The sequence below is a fragment of the Tupaia chinensis genome, unplaced genomic scaffold (assembly GCF_000334495.1).
Source record: "Tupaia chinensis unplaced genomic scaffold, TupChi_1.0 Scaffold000275_1, whole genome shotgun sequence".
NCBI lineage: Eukaryota > Metazoa > Chordata > Mammalia > Scandentia > Tupaiidae > Tupaia > Tupaia belangeri.
This window is the reverse complement of record NW_006159757.1, coordinates 8190097-8209879: the sequence shown is the minus strand read 5'-3', so window position 1 is coordinate 8209879 and position 19783 is coordinate 8190097. Positions and strand designations below refer to the sequence as shown.

The 19783-nt window shown below is 43.5% G+C and overlaps 1 protein-coding gene and 1 pseudogene across 3 annotated transcripts in view; one reads left to right on the top strand and one right to left on the bottom strand.

The window, feature by feature from the left end:
- The first annotated feature begins 15094 nt into the window (after positions 1 to 15094).
- Positions 15095 to 19783, top strand: part of RBM17 (RNA binding motif protein 17) — a 32557-nt gene continuing 27868 nt past the window's right edge. The window contains exon 1 of one of the 3 annotated variants that reach the window (XM_006150057.3): positions 15095 to 15270. The gene's annotated coding sequence lies outside the window, so the exon portion shown is untranslated. Of the gene's footprint in view, positions 15271 to 15367; positions 15723 to 19783 lie in introns of those variants that run through there. The other 2 variants (XM_014588414.2, XM_014588415.2) reach the window with 2 other exon arrangements.
- LOC102501661 (dihydrofolate reductase-like) lies at positions 17348 to 18439 on the bottom strand (annotated as a pseudogene).

Below are 19783 nucleotides of genomic sequence, written 5' to 3'. Positions count from 1 at the left end.
CATAACCCTCAAACACCGCTATTCCATCACTCTCAGGACACTCACCAATTCATGACTTGCCGTAGCTCTCCAGGGATACATCTGATCGTTCCAACTGGAGTTGATGTGTCTTTAGTGCAAGGATATCCCTCTTATTCCTGGTTCAGAGTGTAGTGCCTAGTACATGATATTCTGAAAGATCTGTTGAACAAGAGAGTTCTGTTTTGGGAAACACAATAGGGCATCAGCCTTAAATGTTTTTCATCAGGTTTCTACTTTATGAAATAGGATTTGAGGGGGGCAAAATCACTCCATTGTGGCATATGTGAATCTACGGTCCATGATTATACAATGTGCCACAAAGGGCTTGACTGAAACTGTCAGTGTCCATAGGCAGGGTGACTGGTAGGCTCAACCAATGAATCCTAAGAGCTAGACGCAGTTAGCCTGCTGATGTAAACTCCTTTTATTTATTTATTTGGGAATTTTGCTATACGGTATGTGTGCTTGCTAGAGAGGGGGGGGGGCTGGGGAGAGAGAGAGAGAGACTGAAAGTGAAGAAGTGAAGAAGCACCTCCCAAGGAGGATTGCCACACTGCAATCCCTTCTCCTCCACTCTCCTTGTCCTGCGTTTTTCAACTTGACAGGTCAAGGACTCAGATCACATAGTCGGCCATGTGGGAACTAGCTGTCTTAACCACCATACCACTAGCTGGCCCAACTCCTTTCTGATAGGAGTAGAGAGTGTTCTCCTGGACTCTGGACTCCCCTCTTTTTAGAGAGATGGGACCCATCTTCTTGTCTTTTGAGCTGTGGATCAAGGAGGGTAAGGAGGGGGGAAGTATAACAACTTGAAACTTTTCCCCCCTCCTAATAAAAACTCAGTTTTCTCTGTAGCTTCTTTTTTCCAGAAACTTGTAGTGTTAAGAGAATGAGAAAACAAAACAAAAACAAAACAGGGACTTCCTGGGTAATGAGGCCAGAGGATTATTTCATAACAGGCAAAAAAAAATTTTTTTTCACATGATGCTTGGAGGGTTAAAATAGAACAAAGAAGTCAGCCACCTGGCAGGAGGTCGGAAGAACCCAGAAGTGACATTAGCAAGTGGTTAGATTCATGGAATCTAAATATCTGTTTCATCAATCATGGCCAGATGGGGTATTGACAGTACCTTGAATTGACGAAATTCATTTTTTCTGAGAAGTTTGAAACTTTTTGTTTGAGTAACCTCATGTTTTTCCTCTCCAACCTGCTGTGAACTTCTCTGCTTCTTGTTTGATAGATGAAGAGATTGAGCTCTGTTTAGACTAAGTTAATTTCATCCATGGAGACTGGATGAACTGCTAATTTTCTCACCTGTCTTTTTATGAAAAACCTATCTCACTTCCACCACGACCCATATTTCCCCAGACTGGTGACTGGTGACTGTTTGCCTTTTTTTTTTCCTTGAGGTTTTTACCATAGGGTGTGTGTGTTCGCTGGAGCAACACACAGAGAGAGAGAGAGGCAAAGTGAGAGATCACCTCCTCAGCGGGATGGCCACACCACAATCCCTTGTCCTTCATTCTCCTCTTGGGATTTTTGGCAGTAAGTTTCAAGTCACTAGGTCCAACACTCAAACCATGGTCAGTCACGTGGAGGTCCAGCACCTTAACCACCATGCCACTTGCTAGCCTCCTCTGCTTGTTTTGTTTAGTTTTGTTTTACAAAGAAGAGAATTCTGCTTTTCCTGTTGCATTTATTTTTGGTTCATTTTACCACTACTGTTTATTGAGTCCTGCTGGGTACCAGATGCATAAGCAAAGGCATTGTAATGAGAACAAAACAGACAAAATCCTCACCATTATTTTAACTCTCAAATGGGGTGAGGCTGACAGACAGTAACAAACATGTGGATACATAGTGTAATGTTCCACAGTGATAAGTGGTACAAAGAACAATAACGTAGTTAGCAAGATACGCCAGGGATGGGGTGGGCAGGATGCTCTTTTAGGGAGTGAAGTTGAGAGCAGCCCCTGGGAGGAGGCAGCCCTGGTTGGAGATCCAGACAAAGTGAGCAGGCAAGCCAGGACACTATGTGGGGCAGAGGCAGAATGAGCTCAATGGGCAGGTGGGAGCATGGGAGCCAGGGGCACAGCTGAGAGATGCAGGTCAAATAGCAGGCAGGGGCTGGTCATGTAAAGATTTGCAGGCCAGGTCAGGAGTTTGGAGTTTTATTTTGAGTTGATGGGAAGCTACGAGAAGGTTGAGGACAGAGGAAGGCTATAGCAATTATCTAATGGAAGTGATGGCACTGTGGACTGAGATGGTAAGCAGTGGCCAGTGTAGAGAGATATTTTAAGGAGAGCCCATTGGGACCAGAAGATGGCATTGTTGGACTCCCATGTAGTTGATTGCAATTCAAGTCCCAGACTCGATTTTTTTTTTTTTTTTTTTTGGAGGGGGTTTTGCTATAGGGGGGGTGTGGTTCGATTTTTTTTTTTTTTTGGAGAGGTTCTTGCTATAGGGTGTGTGTGCTCGCCAGACAGACAGAAAGAGAGACAGAGAGATAGAAGGCGAGAAGTCATCCCCCAGGGTGGATGGCCACACCGCAATCCCTTCTCCTCCGTTCCCCTCTCAGGATCTTGAGCACATACACACAAATGCCCGGCGTGAGTTTTAAGCCACCGGGTCCGGGACTCGAACCGTGGTCGACTACGTGGGAGTCCAGCGACATAGCTATTACGCTAACTGCTGGTCCCCCAGACTGGACGATTTAGAACTCACCTCAGGTTCGTGTGTGTACATGCCCAAGATCCAGACAGGAGAATGGAGGGAAGGGACTGAAGTGTGGCCATCCCCTCCAAGGGGTGATTTCTCACTTTTTGTCTCTCCAGTGAACACACATGCCTCATAGCAAAAAATCTCTATATATAAAAAAAAGGGGGAGAGTCCACAGAATTTGCTTGGTTGATGGGATAAAGGGTGCAAGGAAAATAGAGGAACTGAGTATGACTCAGATTTGTGGTTTGAGTCCTCAGTGAAAGATACTGCTGGTTACTATGATAGGGAAGATACATAGATGCTGGCTCAGGGCTGTGAGGGTGCGTGGCACTGGGCCTTGTTTTGGCCATGGAAATTAGCACCTAAGCAGAAGTCCTGCACAGGTGTCACAAGCACCTCTGAAGAGTTGTGCTATAAAGGGGAGCAGAAGATATAAACAGGAGCTGGAAGGAGTTGAGGAGGACAAATGAACACTTTTTTTGGAGAGGTTTTAGCTATGGGGCGCATGTGCTCGCCAGAAAGACAGAGAGACAGAAAGTGAAAAATCACCCCCCGGGGGTATGGCCATGCTGCAATCCCTTCTCTGTTCTCCTCTCGGGATCTTGGGCACGCACGCACACGCGCCCAGTGTGAGTTTTAAGCCACTGGGTCCGGGACTCAAACCACGGTCGACTACATGGGAGTCCAGCAACATAGCCATTACGCTAACTGCTGGTCCCAAGTGAAGACTTTTTTTTTACAGCAGAATTGATTTTTTTAGAGCAGTTTTTTTTGTTTTGTTTTGTTTTTTTGAGAGGTTTTTGCTATAGGGCGCGTGTGCTCGCCAGACAGACAGAGAGAGACATAGAGAAAGCGAGAAATCACCCCCCAGGGAGATGGCCACACCACAGTCCCCTCTCCTCCATTCTCCTCTCAGGATCTTGGGCACGCACACACATGCACCTGGGGTGAATTTAAGCCACCGGGTCCGGGACGCAAACCACGGTCAACTACATGGGAGTCCAGCGACATAGCCATTACGCTAACTGCTGGTCCCAGTTTTTTTTGTTTGTTTGTTTTGTTTTTTTGAGAGGCTTTTGCTATAGGGCACATGTGCTTGCCGGAAAGACAGAGAGAGACAGAGAGACAGAAAGTGAGAAATCACCCCCCAGGGGGAATGGCCATGCCGCAATCCCTTCTCCCTTCTCCTCTCGGGATCTTGGTCATGCACGCACACGCGCCCGGTGTGAGTTTTAAGCCACTAGGTCTGGGACTCGAACCGTGGTTGACTACATGCCAGTCCAGCAACGTAGTCATTATGCCAACTGCTTGTCCCTTTTTAGAGCAATTTTAAGCACACAGCAGACTTGAGCAAAAGAAATGTCCCGTTTCTCCCTACCTCCACACAGCACACTTTCCTCACTATCAATATCCCCACCAGAGTGGTGTATTTGTTCCAACCAAGCTAATACTGCCACATCATTGAGCAAAGACCATAGTTTGCATTAGGGTTCACTCCTGGTGGTGGACATTCTGTGAATTTTGACAAACGCATAATGACACATATCCACGATTACAGTGTCTTGCAGAAGAGTTTCACGGCCCTCAACATCTCCTGTGTTCTTTCTTTCACTCCCTCCCTTCTAGCCCCTGATGACAAGTGCTGAGATTTCTTTTCAAAGTTTTTTTTTTTTTTTATTTCCTAAGAGGGGAGTTACTATAGCATAGCAATCTCCTGATTAGAATGCTGAAGAGAGAATTGCAGGAGCAAAGTTTTTGAGTAAGAAAAGTCCAGAGGATCTGGTGTGTAGACGAAGGAACCAGCCAGAGAGTCCTTCAGTCCCTACAGCACAGCAGAGGAAAAGGCATCGTTCCTACCTGCTCCTGGGACAGAGGGGATCAGTGCAATGAGAAATGAGATGAATCTCTTCTGATTGCAAGGTTGTCATCTGAGAGAAAGGAGGGGACAAATGGTTAGGGAAGTCTCATGTAACTATTATGTTGCCACTCACCATTTTTGGACCTGGGGAAACAGCAGTGACAAAATCAAGTTCCTGCTTTCATGGAATTTACATTCTAGTAGATTTGAGATGGTATGAGCTGTAAGTATGAGTATTTGTTTTTTATATTAATGAATTATTCTAAAGTTTCAGTGGCTTGCACCAAAAAGTCTTTGTTTTACTCCTGGTACATGTCAACCGAGAGTCATCGATAGCTCTGCTCTGGGCTGTGGCTCTCCCCCAGGCTCAAGATAAACTAAAACTCTGCTTGATCTCAATCGTCTTCATTCTCACATCTTAGCTATCAATAGAAAAATCAGCCCCTGTTTAGCATGTGCCAGTCTGTGACACAAGAATTGAGCAAGAGAGCTTGTATAAATATGCAATAATTCTTAAACCTTTGTGGAGCCATGTATATCACATCCCATGGCTGGGGCAAGTTGCATGGCTCAGCAAACCAACAATAGGACGGGGAAGTGAACTTCTCTCATGAGGCATTGCAACCCACATGGCAGGGTAGGCAGAGATGTAGAATCCTCTAACAAAAGCAGGAGTGATCGTAGGGGCATGAACACAAACCTACCACAGTGGACAAGTGCATTTACCCTGGAAATGTAGTAGGGTCAGAGGCCCCACGAGAGTTTTGTAGTTAGCTTTAAGACCAATCATCATGGTTATCCACTTGACATGGGAGAAGTGGCCCTATGTGAAAATACACAGCTGCCTGGCTAGTGGTCAATGGCCTCTTCAGTTGATCAGGAACCTGGAAGGGAAAATACTGAAAACTGGAGACAAGGAATTGGGAAGAGGAGGCATGTGTGTGGACAAATAGGAGTGGGCCATATTTTTGTATGCTATGTCACAATGCCCACCAACAACCACCATGGGAGAGGCATTAAATAACCAAGTAGAAGAAGTGACCTAGCTAACCTTCATCATCAGCCCCCTTGAAAATGGAACAATGAGCACATGAATGCAAAGGTCACAGTGGGCTTGATGATGCAGACCCTACTTCCCACTGGATCCCACATGATCAACTGAGCAGTTTAATTCTGGACCCAGAGCCTTGAAAAATCATACCGGCACACATGTATGCATGCCCCAAATCCTGAAGAGACTGGAGGAAAAGGGACTGCAGCATGGCCATCCTCCTTTAGGGGTGATTTCTCACTTTCTCTCTCTCTCTCTGTGTCTCTCTGGTGAGTGCATGTGCCCTATCGCAAAAACAAACCAAAAAAAAGGAAAAACATAGAGGGTTTTCCTTTCTTATTGATTATTAGAAATATTGTATGTATTCTGGAAATGAATTCTTGTCAGATACATGTACTGCATAAGCCTTCTCAGAAAGACTTGAATATCAATTACTTCATCCACTGGGTTTCAAACACTGGTTAAAGTATGAGAAGTATTCTCCTCTCGTATCTGTCGTGGCTGGGTCACTTGGTGAGAAGTGGAAAAGGAGCTGCATGGAAATCACCTCACAGGCACCCGAGATTAGAACACACTATGAAAAGACACCCTCAGTGCGAATAAGCAGGTTTGTGACAAGAGGACCTGGCATATGGCAGCATGTTTGGAAGATAGATTATCTGCATGGAAATTTGTCACCCTAAGAGTAAAGCAGTCAGGAAGTGGTCGGATGAAGATTAAAAACCACATTCTTAACATAGATTGCAGGACACAGAAGCTAGATACATCCAGAAGAAAAGCAACATCTTTTAGAAATGTCATTACTCCAATTTTTTTTTCTTAAATGAGATAAATGGTGTGATGGTCTACGTCTATTCCCACAGCATCAGTCCATAACCTTTAGAATGCATCAGAATTCCCTTGGAGGGCTTGCTGGGGCACAGATAATAGACCCATTCCCAGTTTTTGGTTCCCTAGGTCTGAGGTCTGTTGGACCACAGAATCTGCATTTTTTTTTTTACAGAGATTTTTACTATAGAGTACATGAGCTCTCTGGAGAGACAGAGATAGAAAGTGAGAAATCACTCCCACAAGTGGGATGGACACATCACAATCCCTTCTCTTCTATTCTCCTCTCAGGATTTTGGGCATGCATGCACACATGCCTGGAATGAGTTTCAAGCCACCAGGTCCAAGGCTTGAACCCTGGTTGACCACGTAGGAGTCCAGTACCTTAAACAGTATGCCACCTGCTGGTTCTTCAGAATCTGCATTTTTTTTTTCTTTTCATAGCATGGTTTGAAACTCACGTTGGGTGTATGTGCAGGTGTGTGTGCCCAAAATTCCAGGAGGAGAATGGAAGAGAAGGGATTGCAGCATGGCCGTACCCCTGGGGGGTGATTTCTCATGTTCCCACTCACTGTCTCTCTCTTTCTCTCTAGAGAGCTCAGGCACTCTATGGCAAAAGCCTTTAGCTTCTCAATTTATTCATGCCACCTATCCTCTCTAAGGCATATGTCAGCTAATTTTGCTTGCCTTTAATAAACTTTTTTCAGTGTTCTTTTCTGAGTATGTATGTGTCTGACAGGTTCCAAATTTCCATAATTATAAAAAAAAATCTTAGAAAATAGATAGCCATGTTTTCCCAAAATTCCTGCTACTTCTACCATAAACCAAGTTTTTATTTTCTTGGTTATAATTATATAGAGCAAAGGTACTCAAAATGTGATCAAATCACAGTCAGCCATGTGGGAGTCCAGCGCCTCAACCTCTATGCCACCTGCTGACTCCAAGAAGCTAAAACATTTAACTTCTGGTAGCGTAGTTGTAAATAATAATGACAATGAGGAAGGAAAATTAAATGACAAAACAGAATTCAAAAGTCCTTAATATGGAAATAAAAACTCAACAATGATGATTAGAAGATGTGGTGTCTGATGTGTTCAACTGCAGGAAGCGATGTCCTGTCCAGGTTATTTCCTTGTGTACAGTAGCCCTTTCCCACAGTCCACAGTCAGAGATGAATTCTGGTTAAAGATGGAACTAGCACTTATTTTCTTACCCTAACTGTGGCTTTGGGTGATTTCTGAAAAGACAAAAACCAGCCTCAACTCTATTCTTCCCTCTTAAAACCAGAGGATTTGGAGCCAGACTGTGGTGTAGTAAGCCAGATCCCACATGGTTGACTTTAGTTTGAGTCCCATACCCAGAGGCTTAAAAAACACACTGGGTATGTTTGCACCCATGCCCAAATTCCCACAAAAGAGAGAGAAATGGACAAGAGATGGGAGTATTAACATTACCCATGGGTGGTGCTTTCTCTCTGGCAAATGCACACATCCTTAGGCAAAAAAACAAATAAAACAAAATAAAACAAAACAAACACACACATACACACACACATACACAACAGAAACTGGAGAATTTGTTAAACATTGGCCATGATATTCAAAGCCAAAAACAGTTCTTAATTTCTGAGCTATAACAGTGGTCTAGAAGTTTCTATAAAACTGAACTCAGAAGTCCCAAGGTGGCATTTCCTATGGTGTGAACATTCCACAAAAATTCATGTGTTGAGATTTGGTTGTGATAGGACTAAGAAAGTGAAAATTGGGCCAGCCCATGGCATAGTGGTTAAGATGGCTAGATCCCACCTGGCTGATTATGCATTTTGAGTCCTAGACCCAGCTACTTGAAAAACACACAGGGTACGTGCACATGCATACCCAAAATCCTGAGAAGAGAATGGAGAAGGGATTGTGTGGGCCAGTTCCTTGGTGGAGGGTGGGTAATTTCTCGCTCTCTCTCTCTCACTCTCTCTGGTAAGCACTTGTGCCCAATAGCAAGCTAAAAAAAAAAAAAAGAAAGAAAGAAAGAAAAAGGAAGTGAAAGTTTAATCCAACTACAGTGGCAAAAGGTGGGGTTTTTGGTGGAGATTAGGATTAAGGTCATTAGGATAGATCCCCATGATTGACTCCTGATGGGTTATAAGAAGAGGGGGAAAGACAGAAACATGTGGACATAGGCGCATACACTCCTACCCTCCACCATGTTGTGATGGAGCCAGAAGGCCCCACAAGAGGCAGTCCCTGGACCTTGGACTGCCAAACCAGGAGCTGAATAAACCTGTTTTTATAAATCACCAGACTCAGGTATTTTCTATTATTAGCAACAGAACGAACTAGAATAACATTCATTAAAACCTAAGGAATCATCCCACTTTTTTTTTTTTTTTTTTTTTTGGAGAGGTTTCTGCTATAGGGCATGTGTGCTCACCAGAAAGACAGAGAGAGAGAGAAAGAGACAGAAAGCAAGAAATCACCCCATGGGGGATGGCCATGTGGCAATCCCTTCTCCTCCATTCTCCTCTCTGGATCTTGGGCACACACGCACATGAAAATCTTGGCATGAGTTTAAGCCACCGGGTCCGGGACTCAAGCTGTGGTCAACTACATGGGAGTCCAGCAACATAGCCACTACGCCAACTGCTGGTCCTGAATCATCCCACATTTTAAGATCATACCAGGATGTTGGGAATGAAAATGTTACCTTGGACTGAGCAGTATGTTTCACTGCACAGGGACAGTATGCCACAGTGAGCTCAGGCCCTGTCCATGCCGCGTTGGTGGAGGTGAATGTAAAGTTTAAGGAAATGGGCTTTAGGATTAGGGAGCTCTGGGTTCAGGTACTTCTGACCTGGGGTGAGTCACTTCTCTAAGCTGCTATTTCTTCCTTTGTAAATGGCCATGGTAATAGTTACCTTACAAACCGATAGGAGAAATAAATCAGATAACATGTGTAAATCACGCATCTCAGAATATGATACATAGAAAGTGCTTGATACTTGGCATTATTTCTCAGAGTGGGAGTAATGGGAGAGTTCCAATGAGTCTGTGGAGACTAAACTGTACACTGCCAGAGATACTCCTAGTGTCATCAGTAAATGAAGTCCTATCGGTAGTTAAATCACCCTCTCCTCACGAAAGAGCTTACTATGCTACAATCCACATTAACCTCATGGGTTTAACCCACCTGGGTTCTCATCATCGCTCAGTCATTTACTAGTTGTACTCCTTTAGCAAATTCCCTAACCTCTCAGAGCCTCTCTTTCCTGTTCTGAAAAGTGGGCATTGTAACCCCTCTCTCGTCTGTCTCATCGTGGCATCTGTGGTTGGGAATAAATGAAGTGATTCATGTCTGGATCCCTAGCACATGGTGGTCCTCTGTAGGTGGGAGTACCTCTCCTAGGGACGTTAGGCCCCTGGGTGGAGCTCACTGCTCTTGGCAACCCTTTTGCTCTACGGAGAGAGAACGTAACTTGAAAGGGTTACTAATCCCTCGAAACCCTCAGATCACAGATAAACTCATTTCCCGATCATGCCACGTAAGTCAATGATTGTCTTTGATGACCGGATCACACATTGGGGACCACATTAAGGTTGCCACTCAAAGCTGTACCTCTGAGGAAAGTGTTGGAGCAAGGTGTTTTTTTTGCTTTTTTTTTTTTTTTTTTTTTTGCCATGTATGCTGGGGATTGCACTACAGGACATGTGGAAAGGATAACAGACCGTTAAGGAGACATCCTTGCAGATAAGGCTCTCAGTCTTGCTGCTCGAAGAGTAGAAGACTCACAGCCGGAAAAAAAGAAAGGTATTTTATTTTCTTATTAACCGTTTTAGATGTGCACATATGTACACATAGCATTTAAACAATACTCACATGAAAGACATAAAGTGTGCACACACATCGTGTTTTTCTAAAAAAGCACATTTCTTACTGAAAAGATTCATTTTCAATAAATCAACGGTATTTAAAATTTTATGAAAATCTTGACAAACAAGCAGAACAGACATCATTTGGTAGAAGATGAATTACAACTGTGGAAATTTCTGCATATTTTATTTTCTAAATTTCTTATGTTTATTTCCAGTTTGAGAAAGACTGCCTCCTCCCCTAACAGGGTCTTCACACCATGATCCTCCTCTAGCTCTGCAGCCCAGAATCCTGGGAATGCCCAATGCGTGAAGGTGGGCCTGGGATACCAACCCAACGCCCCCTCACATGGTCTCCACCGTTGTGTAGCAGGCTATCTGCTGCCTGCATACCACAGCCGGGCCTTTAAAAACTGATCATCTGGGGGCCAGCAGGTAGGATGGTGGTTAAGGCACTTGACTCCCTCATGGCCCATTGGGTCAAGTCCTGGACCTGGTGGTTTGAAAAATCACACCAGGCGCATGTGTGTGCATGCCCAAAATCCCAGGAGGAGAATGGAGGAGAAGGGATCTGGACATAGCTGTCCCCTAGAGGGGGATAACTTCTTTCTTTCTTGCTGCTTCTCTCTCTGTTTCTCTCTGGTGAGTGCATGCGCCTTATGGCAAAAAACTTTTTTAAAAAATGGTAATTTCCGGGAACCAGCAGGTAGCGTAATGGCTATGTCGCTGGACTCCCACGTAGTCGACTGCGGTTCACATCCCGGACCCGGTGGCTTAAACCTCACACCGGGTGCGTGTGCGTGCGTGCCCAAGATCCCGAGAGGAGAATGGAGGAGAAGGGATTGCAGCATGACCATCCCCTTTGGGGGGGTGATTTCTCGCTTTCTGTCTCTATGTCTCTGTCTGTCTGGAGAGCGCACGCACCCTATAGCGAAAATCTCTCCAAAAAAAAATTGATAATTTTTTATGATTTTTATTATGAAAAAAATGCAAGTATATTACTAGAAAATTTAAAAAAATACAAACAAAAAATTCAAATAAAGAATCCTTGTAATCTCACCTACCTAGAGAAAAACCACATTGGCAAATATCTTTTAGATACTATGTCTGTATAAATTTACGTATTTTTAAAATAAAGATGGGGGAGGGCAGGTGGTTGCATGGGGGCAATGCAAATGGACCATATAGGAAAGACCCTGAGTTTACAACCCAGAACCTCCATGAGCATGTGGCATGAGTTGGGCACGTGCATGTGAGTCCATGTCTCATGTTAAACTTCAGGTTCTCTGTTTATAAAATAAAATTAATACTTGTTACCACCAGAAAACGGTGCTAAGGGTGACATTTTCAAATACTAGGAGATGAGGGCAGTTAAGATTTTCTCCTGAGAATTAAACTAGAAAACTCCCAATGGATGGGACTGCACCTATGGTCTGTAATCCTAAAGGTGTCTGTGACTGATTTGAGAACAAAAACTCCCACCAAAAAGAAAGTAGGGGAATTGCGTGTAACAGACCGCAAAGTGGAGACTTTAGAAAGATTAGGGAAGGTTGGTAGACAGCAAATAGGGAGAGAGTCCCCAGGTCACCGTGTCTCAGAATCAGGGCCTTTACATGCCCACTTGTGCTTTGATGGGGGTGGGAAGAGACCCAATCTAGACATCGTTTATCTTTGGTCTTCATTCTTTTTCAGTTTAAACAACATTCTGTTCTATTTTCTTTCACAATTACTTCCTTCCATTTCAGGATTTTATTTTGTTCAATGTCCTGCTTCTAGCACAGGTGCTTAAGTCATTTATTTTACCCTAATTTCTTAATGGATACAAAAATTTAAAATATGAATTTTGGGGCCAGCCAGTGGCATGGTAATTAAGGCAGCTGGATTCTATATGGCTGATTGTGTAGTTTGAATTACAACTGTAATTTCCAAACCTGGTGGCATGGAAAAAAAAAGTATGAATTTTCCTTTTAGTACTATTTTAGCTAAATGTCACAGGTCATAATAGGCCATTTTCTTCTTTTTTTCTTTTTTTTTTAAAGTTGCTAGAGGGCATGTGTGCTCACCAGAGAAAGACAAAGCGACACAGAGAGAGAAAGCACCTCTCATTGGGCATGCTCACATTTCTCCATCCTCTCAGCATTTTGGGCATGCTTGTACACATGCCTGGCATGTCTTGTCAAGCCACCAGGGCTAGGATTCAAACTGTGGTTGGGCATGTGGGATCTGGTTCCCTTAAAACCTGACTAAGAGCCAGCTCTGATAGATCATTTTCACACTTTTGTAGGTATTAAGCTATTTTAGTTTTGTTTTCCTTTTTGATCCAAATATTGTTTAAGCATTTAAAAATTTCCTAGGAGTAGAGATATTTTATTTTCTGTTATGTCATTCACTTTTAGTTTTATCAAATTAGGATTGAATATTACCCATATGGTTCTTCTTAATGAAATACATTAGGATTAGTTTTTTCTCAGTGGCCTAAAATATGGCCAATTGTATATGTTGCAAGGACACTTGAAAAGATGTAAACTGTGCCTCAGGGAATGGAGTTGGATATATTAGATCTATTATGTAATGATATTTTTAAGTGTTCTTGATGCTCACTCACTTTTTGTGCCCTTCATCTGGCAAGGATTGTGCCAATTATTTCTGTCTGTTTTATTCACACTTACAGTGCTTGCTATGTGAATAATAAGATTATGTTATTTGGTGCATAATTTTTCTATTTTTTCCCTTCCTTACGTTTTGTACTCCTACTGATTATAAAATGTCCTTCTTATTTAATGCTTTTTGCCCTGAAATCAACTTCATATAAATTATTTGTGATCCCAGATTTCTTTATGTCTGCATACTCCTGGTATATCTTTTCCTATCTTGTATTTTCAAAATCATTTTATTTTTCAAAATTATTTCATTTATCTTTATTTATTTTAATTTGACCAGAGAGGGACAGAGTGAGAGAGAGAGAGAGAGAGAGAAAGTGAGAAAGCAAGCCAGCGGGTCTGGGCCTTGACCCACAGTCGGCCATGTGGGAGTCCAGCACCCTTAGCCACCATACCACCTGCTGGTCCCCAAAATAATTTTATTTGCACACTTTCTTGTATATAGTATAATACAGAGTTGTGTTATGGTTTATGTTCCAATATTAGGTTATTTTATTTATTTATTTATTTATTTTTGCTATAGGGCATATACACTCTCCAGAGAGAGTGGAAGAGAGAGAGGATTGCTATACCACATTCCCTTCTTTTCTGGCCTCCTCTCAGGATTTTGGACATTCACACACATTTCAAGTCATCAGGTCCAGGACTTGAACTGTGCAGTCAGCTATGGGAGATCCAACTTCTTACCTGCTGGCTCCAGTTATAGTTTTTTAAATAGATAAGCTTGGGTCATTTACATTTATTCATGCGAGATGTTTGGTCTTACCTCCATGCTGTCCTGTTATGTTTTCCATTCTGTAACTATTAAAATATGTCACCATGTTGTTTTGTTGTAGTTGTGTGTATGTGTGTGTTTGTTTCTCGATCACTTGAAAGGTTTGTATTTTTGTTCTGGGTTACCATTATAACTATACTACCATATGATGTCCTTAATCCTCTGCTTTTTTAGATTATCTATTACCTATCTACTGTATCTCTTTTCTCATGTTTCCAACCTTGGATTATCAGGTTTTAATTGATTATATTATCTTTCTTGTTAAGTTTCTATGTACTGAGATGTCTACTTAAATCTCTCTATCAGCTTGAAATACACATTTTTAGGTGGGCCATCTGGTGGTGCTGTGATTGGGGTGACTGAATCACACACTACGGACCTCTCAGTTTGAGTCCCCTACACTGGCAGCTTAAGGAACACGCAGTGTGCCTGTGTGGGTGCCCAAAATCTGGAGAGAAGAATGGAGGAGAAGGGATTTCACGTGGCCATACCCCCTGAAGGGTGATTTCTCACTTTCCTTCTCTTGTTGGTGAGCACACATGCCCTATGGCAAAAACCTGGAAAAAATAATTGCCGGACGGTATATGCGTGTAGAGAAAAAGAGAAGGAAGCACTCCCTTTGGGTGCTTGTCCACACAGAAATCCCCTCTCCATTTCTCTCTTTTTGAGATTTTGGGCATGCACGTGCACCCGCTCAGTTACTGACTCTGATGTAGAGGTCAGCCATGTGGGATCCATCTCACTTAACACTTACCAGGCCACTAACTGGCCCTCAGTTTGAAATACTTGTAACGCCCAATTATAGATGTAAAAACACTTTACACCGAGTCTCATTTTCTCTACCCCTCTCAACATTTGTTAGCTACATTACTTTTAAATTGTGTGTCTTTATAACGTTCACTTTCTTTTCTGGAGCCCTAATATCTCTCTGTTCCCTTAGTCTACACTGAATTCATTTAATCCAATGCTGTTTTGTATTCTTTTGCAGCAGCTAGCCTGTGGCGATTTTTGTTTTCAGCTTGTTGTATACAATGAACGGTTCTACATAAATCAGAACCAGAGGTTAGGGACGGAATCTTCCCCTCTCTGCATTCGATAATGCCGTCTTGAACCATTTCTCCTTCTCCCCATCTGGGGTCATTGCTCCGCACTTCTAACCGTGTTGGCCGTCGAAACCTTGCGCCACGGCGACACCGCTTGGTAGAAGGAAAGAACGCCGGCCGAGGGGAGGGTGCAGTGCGGTCCTCCCGCCGACAGGGGCAGCACGGCGAGGCGCGCGTGGCGCAGGCGCAGGGGCTTACGCAGGCGCAGGCGCAAACCCGCTCTCCCGGCGGCCTGCGCGCCCTGACCCCGCGCCGCGCAGCACCCTGCAGAGTAGGCGGTGGGTGGGCGCCTCCGTGGGCTCTGACCATCGCCGGGTTTCCGCGGTGTGCAGCCAGGCTCCGTGTTGTTGCCGTCACGGCCCATGGGCAGAGTCTGCCGGGCGAGCCGGGTAAGTGGCGTCCCTGAGGCCCCAGGCGGGCCGCCTGGCGGGGAGCGGGGACCAGGGGCGGGGGCTCCTTCCCGGGCGGCGCAGGACGCGAGGTCGCTGCTTTAGGCCCAGCTTCCCGTGGAAGAGGCCCGGCCGGACCGGGCCGAGTCGCCGGCGAAGTCATCTCACACCGCAGGCCTTGCCTGCCTGTGCCCACCTCCGCTACGTTCCTCCGGTCGCCTCCGCTTACCCAGGCCTCCGGTCTCTGTTGGTCTGAAGACGTTTCTTTCTCCTCTTCGTGGGGCATGTCCTGACGGAGTAGTTTGATCACTAGCACCCAGCAGCCGGGCAGCTGTCTCTTCCAGGCTCAGGGAGTGGAGGGGAAGGATCGCCTTCCTTCTCGGGCTGCAGAACCAGGAGGTGCAGATGGTGGCATGCGAAGAGGAGAGCTCACCTAGGCAAGTGGAAGGCAGGTGTGACTCTGGTATTGCCTTGGCTCGTGTCGTATTAAAGTAGTCTTTTAGAGCTTCTGCTCCTGCCCGGAATATGTTTTATGAACAAAGGATGCAAGCTGACTGAGCGTCTGGCCCTGTTGTCAAGGAGTTTGATCTTTAGGGAAACAGGTCTGAAAAGCCAGGGCTGGGTTGATTTGAGGGGTTGCGTTGGGGGTCTAGAAGAGCAATTGGCCATATGGCCTTAACCACCACTTCACCTGCTGGCTCCACTTGCCACATTCAAAGAGGCAGCCTTCATTTTATGGTTGGTGCATGAATATTTATCTATTTAGGGATAAGAAAGTGTTGTCTCACCAAATCCTGCTTCTTTTGGTGTTCAGAACTCAAGACCTAGGCATATTGCTGGATGTGTGGTGATGGTAGTTTTCCTCCTTAATTATGATATACAGTTTAAGTTTTATCATACTTAAATTCCACTTATTATAAGTTATGTCCTTAAAAAAGCAGATATGCCAGTCTTACTGTTTCCTAATAATGTGATTTAAGTAGGTGCATTAATGTTTTCTATCCATCCACTGATATGTTTAGGAAATATTTACAATGTTCCAAGTATGGTGGAAATCTAGAGATACAAAGATGAAGACAAAATATAGCCCCTACCTTGAAGGCATTTATGGTGTGGAAAGAGACAGATGTGTAAACCAGTAGGCAGCATAACATGCAAAATTGCTGTGAGTGGGACATGTTCAATTTGGGGAGATGATTTGGGGATCAGTAGTTTTATGTGGCAGTAGGACTAAAGGCTTCTAAGGTGCTCTTGAAAGAAGAGTAGGTAACTTTTTTTTCAAATTACTTTCTTTAACTTTATTTAATTACTTATTTAATTTGATCAGGGAGGGACAGAGCAAGAGAGAGAGAGAGAGAGAGAGAGAAAGCAAGCAGCCAGGTCCACGACTTGAACCATGGTTGGCCATGTGGGAGTCCAGCGTCCTTGACCACCAGGTCACTTGCTAGTCACACACACACAAATTCCACAAATAATGGACTATTTTTAGAAAAAGTTATGTTAGTTCCTGGACATATTTATAACTTTCTTTTAAAATAAATTCGAGAAAGGATTGGACTTTCAGATTTCAAGCTGGCCTGCCTGTAGTGAGTCTTTCAGCCACTGTAGGCACCTACTGCCATCTTCTAAGTTTCTGTAAGATACAGTGAGCAGAACTTTACTTAGAATGTGATGTACACAGAATATTCACTTCCTACTTTGATCTAAGTTTCTTTTCAAATCTGAGTTCCAGCTTTTCTACTCCAGAACTAATCTATCTAGCTTCTGTCTCTATGGGACCTGGTGTCATGTCAACTCATGCTACCTGGGGACTCTCCACTGTGGGCCGTCTCATATGTGCTACCCTAAGCAGGTGCCGTGGACTCAGCTTTCAGGGAGAAGTACCGAGACAGCTATGGCAAGAAGCTGTGACAGTTATGACACAAGTGGTATCTGATATAGTCTATTTAACATTAATGGGAATAAAAGCATACTGCTTAGAAATTATTATCCATAAGTCTGAAGTCAACAAAAGCCTTTTTTTAAAATATAAAAATATACACTTTTTCAAAGGAAACATCTTGAAAACACCTTTACATTAATCATTCTTTTCATACACTTCAAATTTATACCTTTTTTTCTTTTTTTGGAGAGATTTTCGCTATAGGGCACGTGCACTTGCCAGACAGAGAGAGACAGAGAGACAGAAAGCGAGAAATCACCCCCTGGGGGGATGGCCACATCGCAGTCCCTTCTCCTCCATTCTCCTCTTGGGATCTTGGGCACGCACGCACACGCGCCCGGCATGAGTTTTAAGCCACCGGGTCCGGGACGCGGTCGACTATGTGGGAGTCCAGCGACATAGCCATTATGGTAACTGCTGGTCCCCCTCAAATTTATACTTAATGCCTTTCTTCTCCTGGACATCAGAAATAACACCTGGGTATTCTGGGAGAAGTTTGTATTTCCCCAAATCAATTTCTGGAAAAAATGTATCACTTTCAAAATCCTACATGATCCTCGTCATGAACAGTTTAAGATGGCCTGGCTGGTTCATGACTTCCTTATAAACAGAACTACCTCCCACTATCCAAACCATGTCCACTTGATTAGCTAATTCTGGTTGCTTAATAAGTTTTGGGGCATCATCCAGACTTTCGGCAAGAAAATGAGCTCTTTGTAGCAGTTCCTTGAGTTCTCTACTGAGAACTAAATTAATTCTATCCTTTAAAGGCCGATTCTTTTCAGGAATGGAAAACCAGACCTTCCTCCCCATAGTCACGATATTCTGTTTACCTTCTACTGTACCGGTGGTGGTCATCCTCTGGAAATGCTTAAATTCATTCCTGAGCGGAAGCCAGGGCAGGTCCCTGTTCTTGCCTATGCCCATTTCTGGGACACGGTGACGATAGAGTTAGCAGATGAACCGTGACAGCAGCAGGAAGCAGCTCCGAGCTCCCTCTCGCTCCTGAATGCCCTGCAGAGTTTGGCGGGAAATCCGGTAACATGCTTCTGAAAAGACATTCCTTGTTCTTTTTCCTACCTTTTGTACATGTTTAGAAAAAAAAAAAAAACAGTTTCTAGCTTTGGTGGAATCTTAAAGTTACTCTTTTTCCTTCTGGCAGAACTAGGTTACCTAAGGAAAAAATAAGGCATATGTTAAAGAGGGTTGGTTGATGAAAGAGTTGTGTTGTCGTAAAAAAGAAGTAAACAGCACTTTTTTTAAGAGAGATTTTTTGCTATAGGGTACTTGTGTTTGCTAGAGAGACAGAAAGCTAGAAAGCAGCCCCCCCCTCCCTCCCCCGGAAGTCTACACCACAATCCTTTCTCTTCCATTCTCCTTTAGGAGTTTTGGGCATGCACGCACATGTGCTTAGTGTGAGTTTTAAGCTACCGGGGCCAGGACTCGAACCATAGTCAACCTTATGGGAGTCCAGTGATGTAACCGTTACACCATCTGCTGGTCCCAACAGCAAATATTTTAAAGAACTTATAAAAATAAGCTGTTTGTATTTGTATCATGGCTTCTTATTCCCAAATGTTAGAAAGTGCTGTTTTTTATTACCTTCCTTGCACCCGACTTCATGAAATAAATGTTATGTCATCTACACAATATCTCAACATTAATTAGGTAAGTTAGATCCTGACAGAGTCTGGTTAATGCACTTGTTACCGTCTAGTGGTTGCCGTGAAGAGAATTAACAAAAAGCTATGGTATTTTTTTAAAGGCTTAAGACAGCTAAAATAAGAAGTACACGTTTTTAAATAGATGCACTGAGACTAAAAGCCAGATTATATAAAAGGAGAAAAGCAAGACAATAACAAGCATGGGATTCAGGTAAACTCACGTGAAAGGGTGGGGGTTGCCATATGGTTCAGTGCGGTTTCTTATCCAGATCCTGGATTTTTGTTTTGGAACGTGAATTTATACGCACTTGTAGCATCATAATAGCTAAATTAAAACAGGCCATACATGTGTGGACAGATAACAAGAACGTGTTATATGACTAATCCTGTTCTGTGAGCTTACAGTTCATTGAAAATGAGAAAGAACCAGCCATGATTGAGTCCCTGTCCTGAAAGCTTGAAAAACACACATACCGTGTGTGTGCGAGCCCCAGAGCCCGACAGAATGGAGAAGGGATTGTGGCATGACCTCATCTTATTGGGGAATGTTCTTTCCCCCTCTTTCTCTGTCTGTCTCTCTGTCTTTATCTGGTGAGTGCACACACGCTCTTGCAATTAAAAAGAAAATGAAAATGAGATAAAGAGAACTCCTGCATCTTCTGTGCTGCAGAGATGTTATGAACTAGTGTCAAGAAAGTAGCAGATGCTGGTAAGATGACAGACATTTCTAATATTAAAGTGTTTTTGAAGGTTTGAGATAAGAAATAAGGACTTTAAATGAACATCAGATTTTGCTGCGTAATGATTGCTGATGCTTGCAGAGTGAGACAAATCAGATGGAATTATCGACAACCATCTTTAATTTAGAGATGAAACAGAGAAGGGTGGTCTTGTAAATATCACTAAT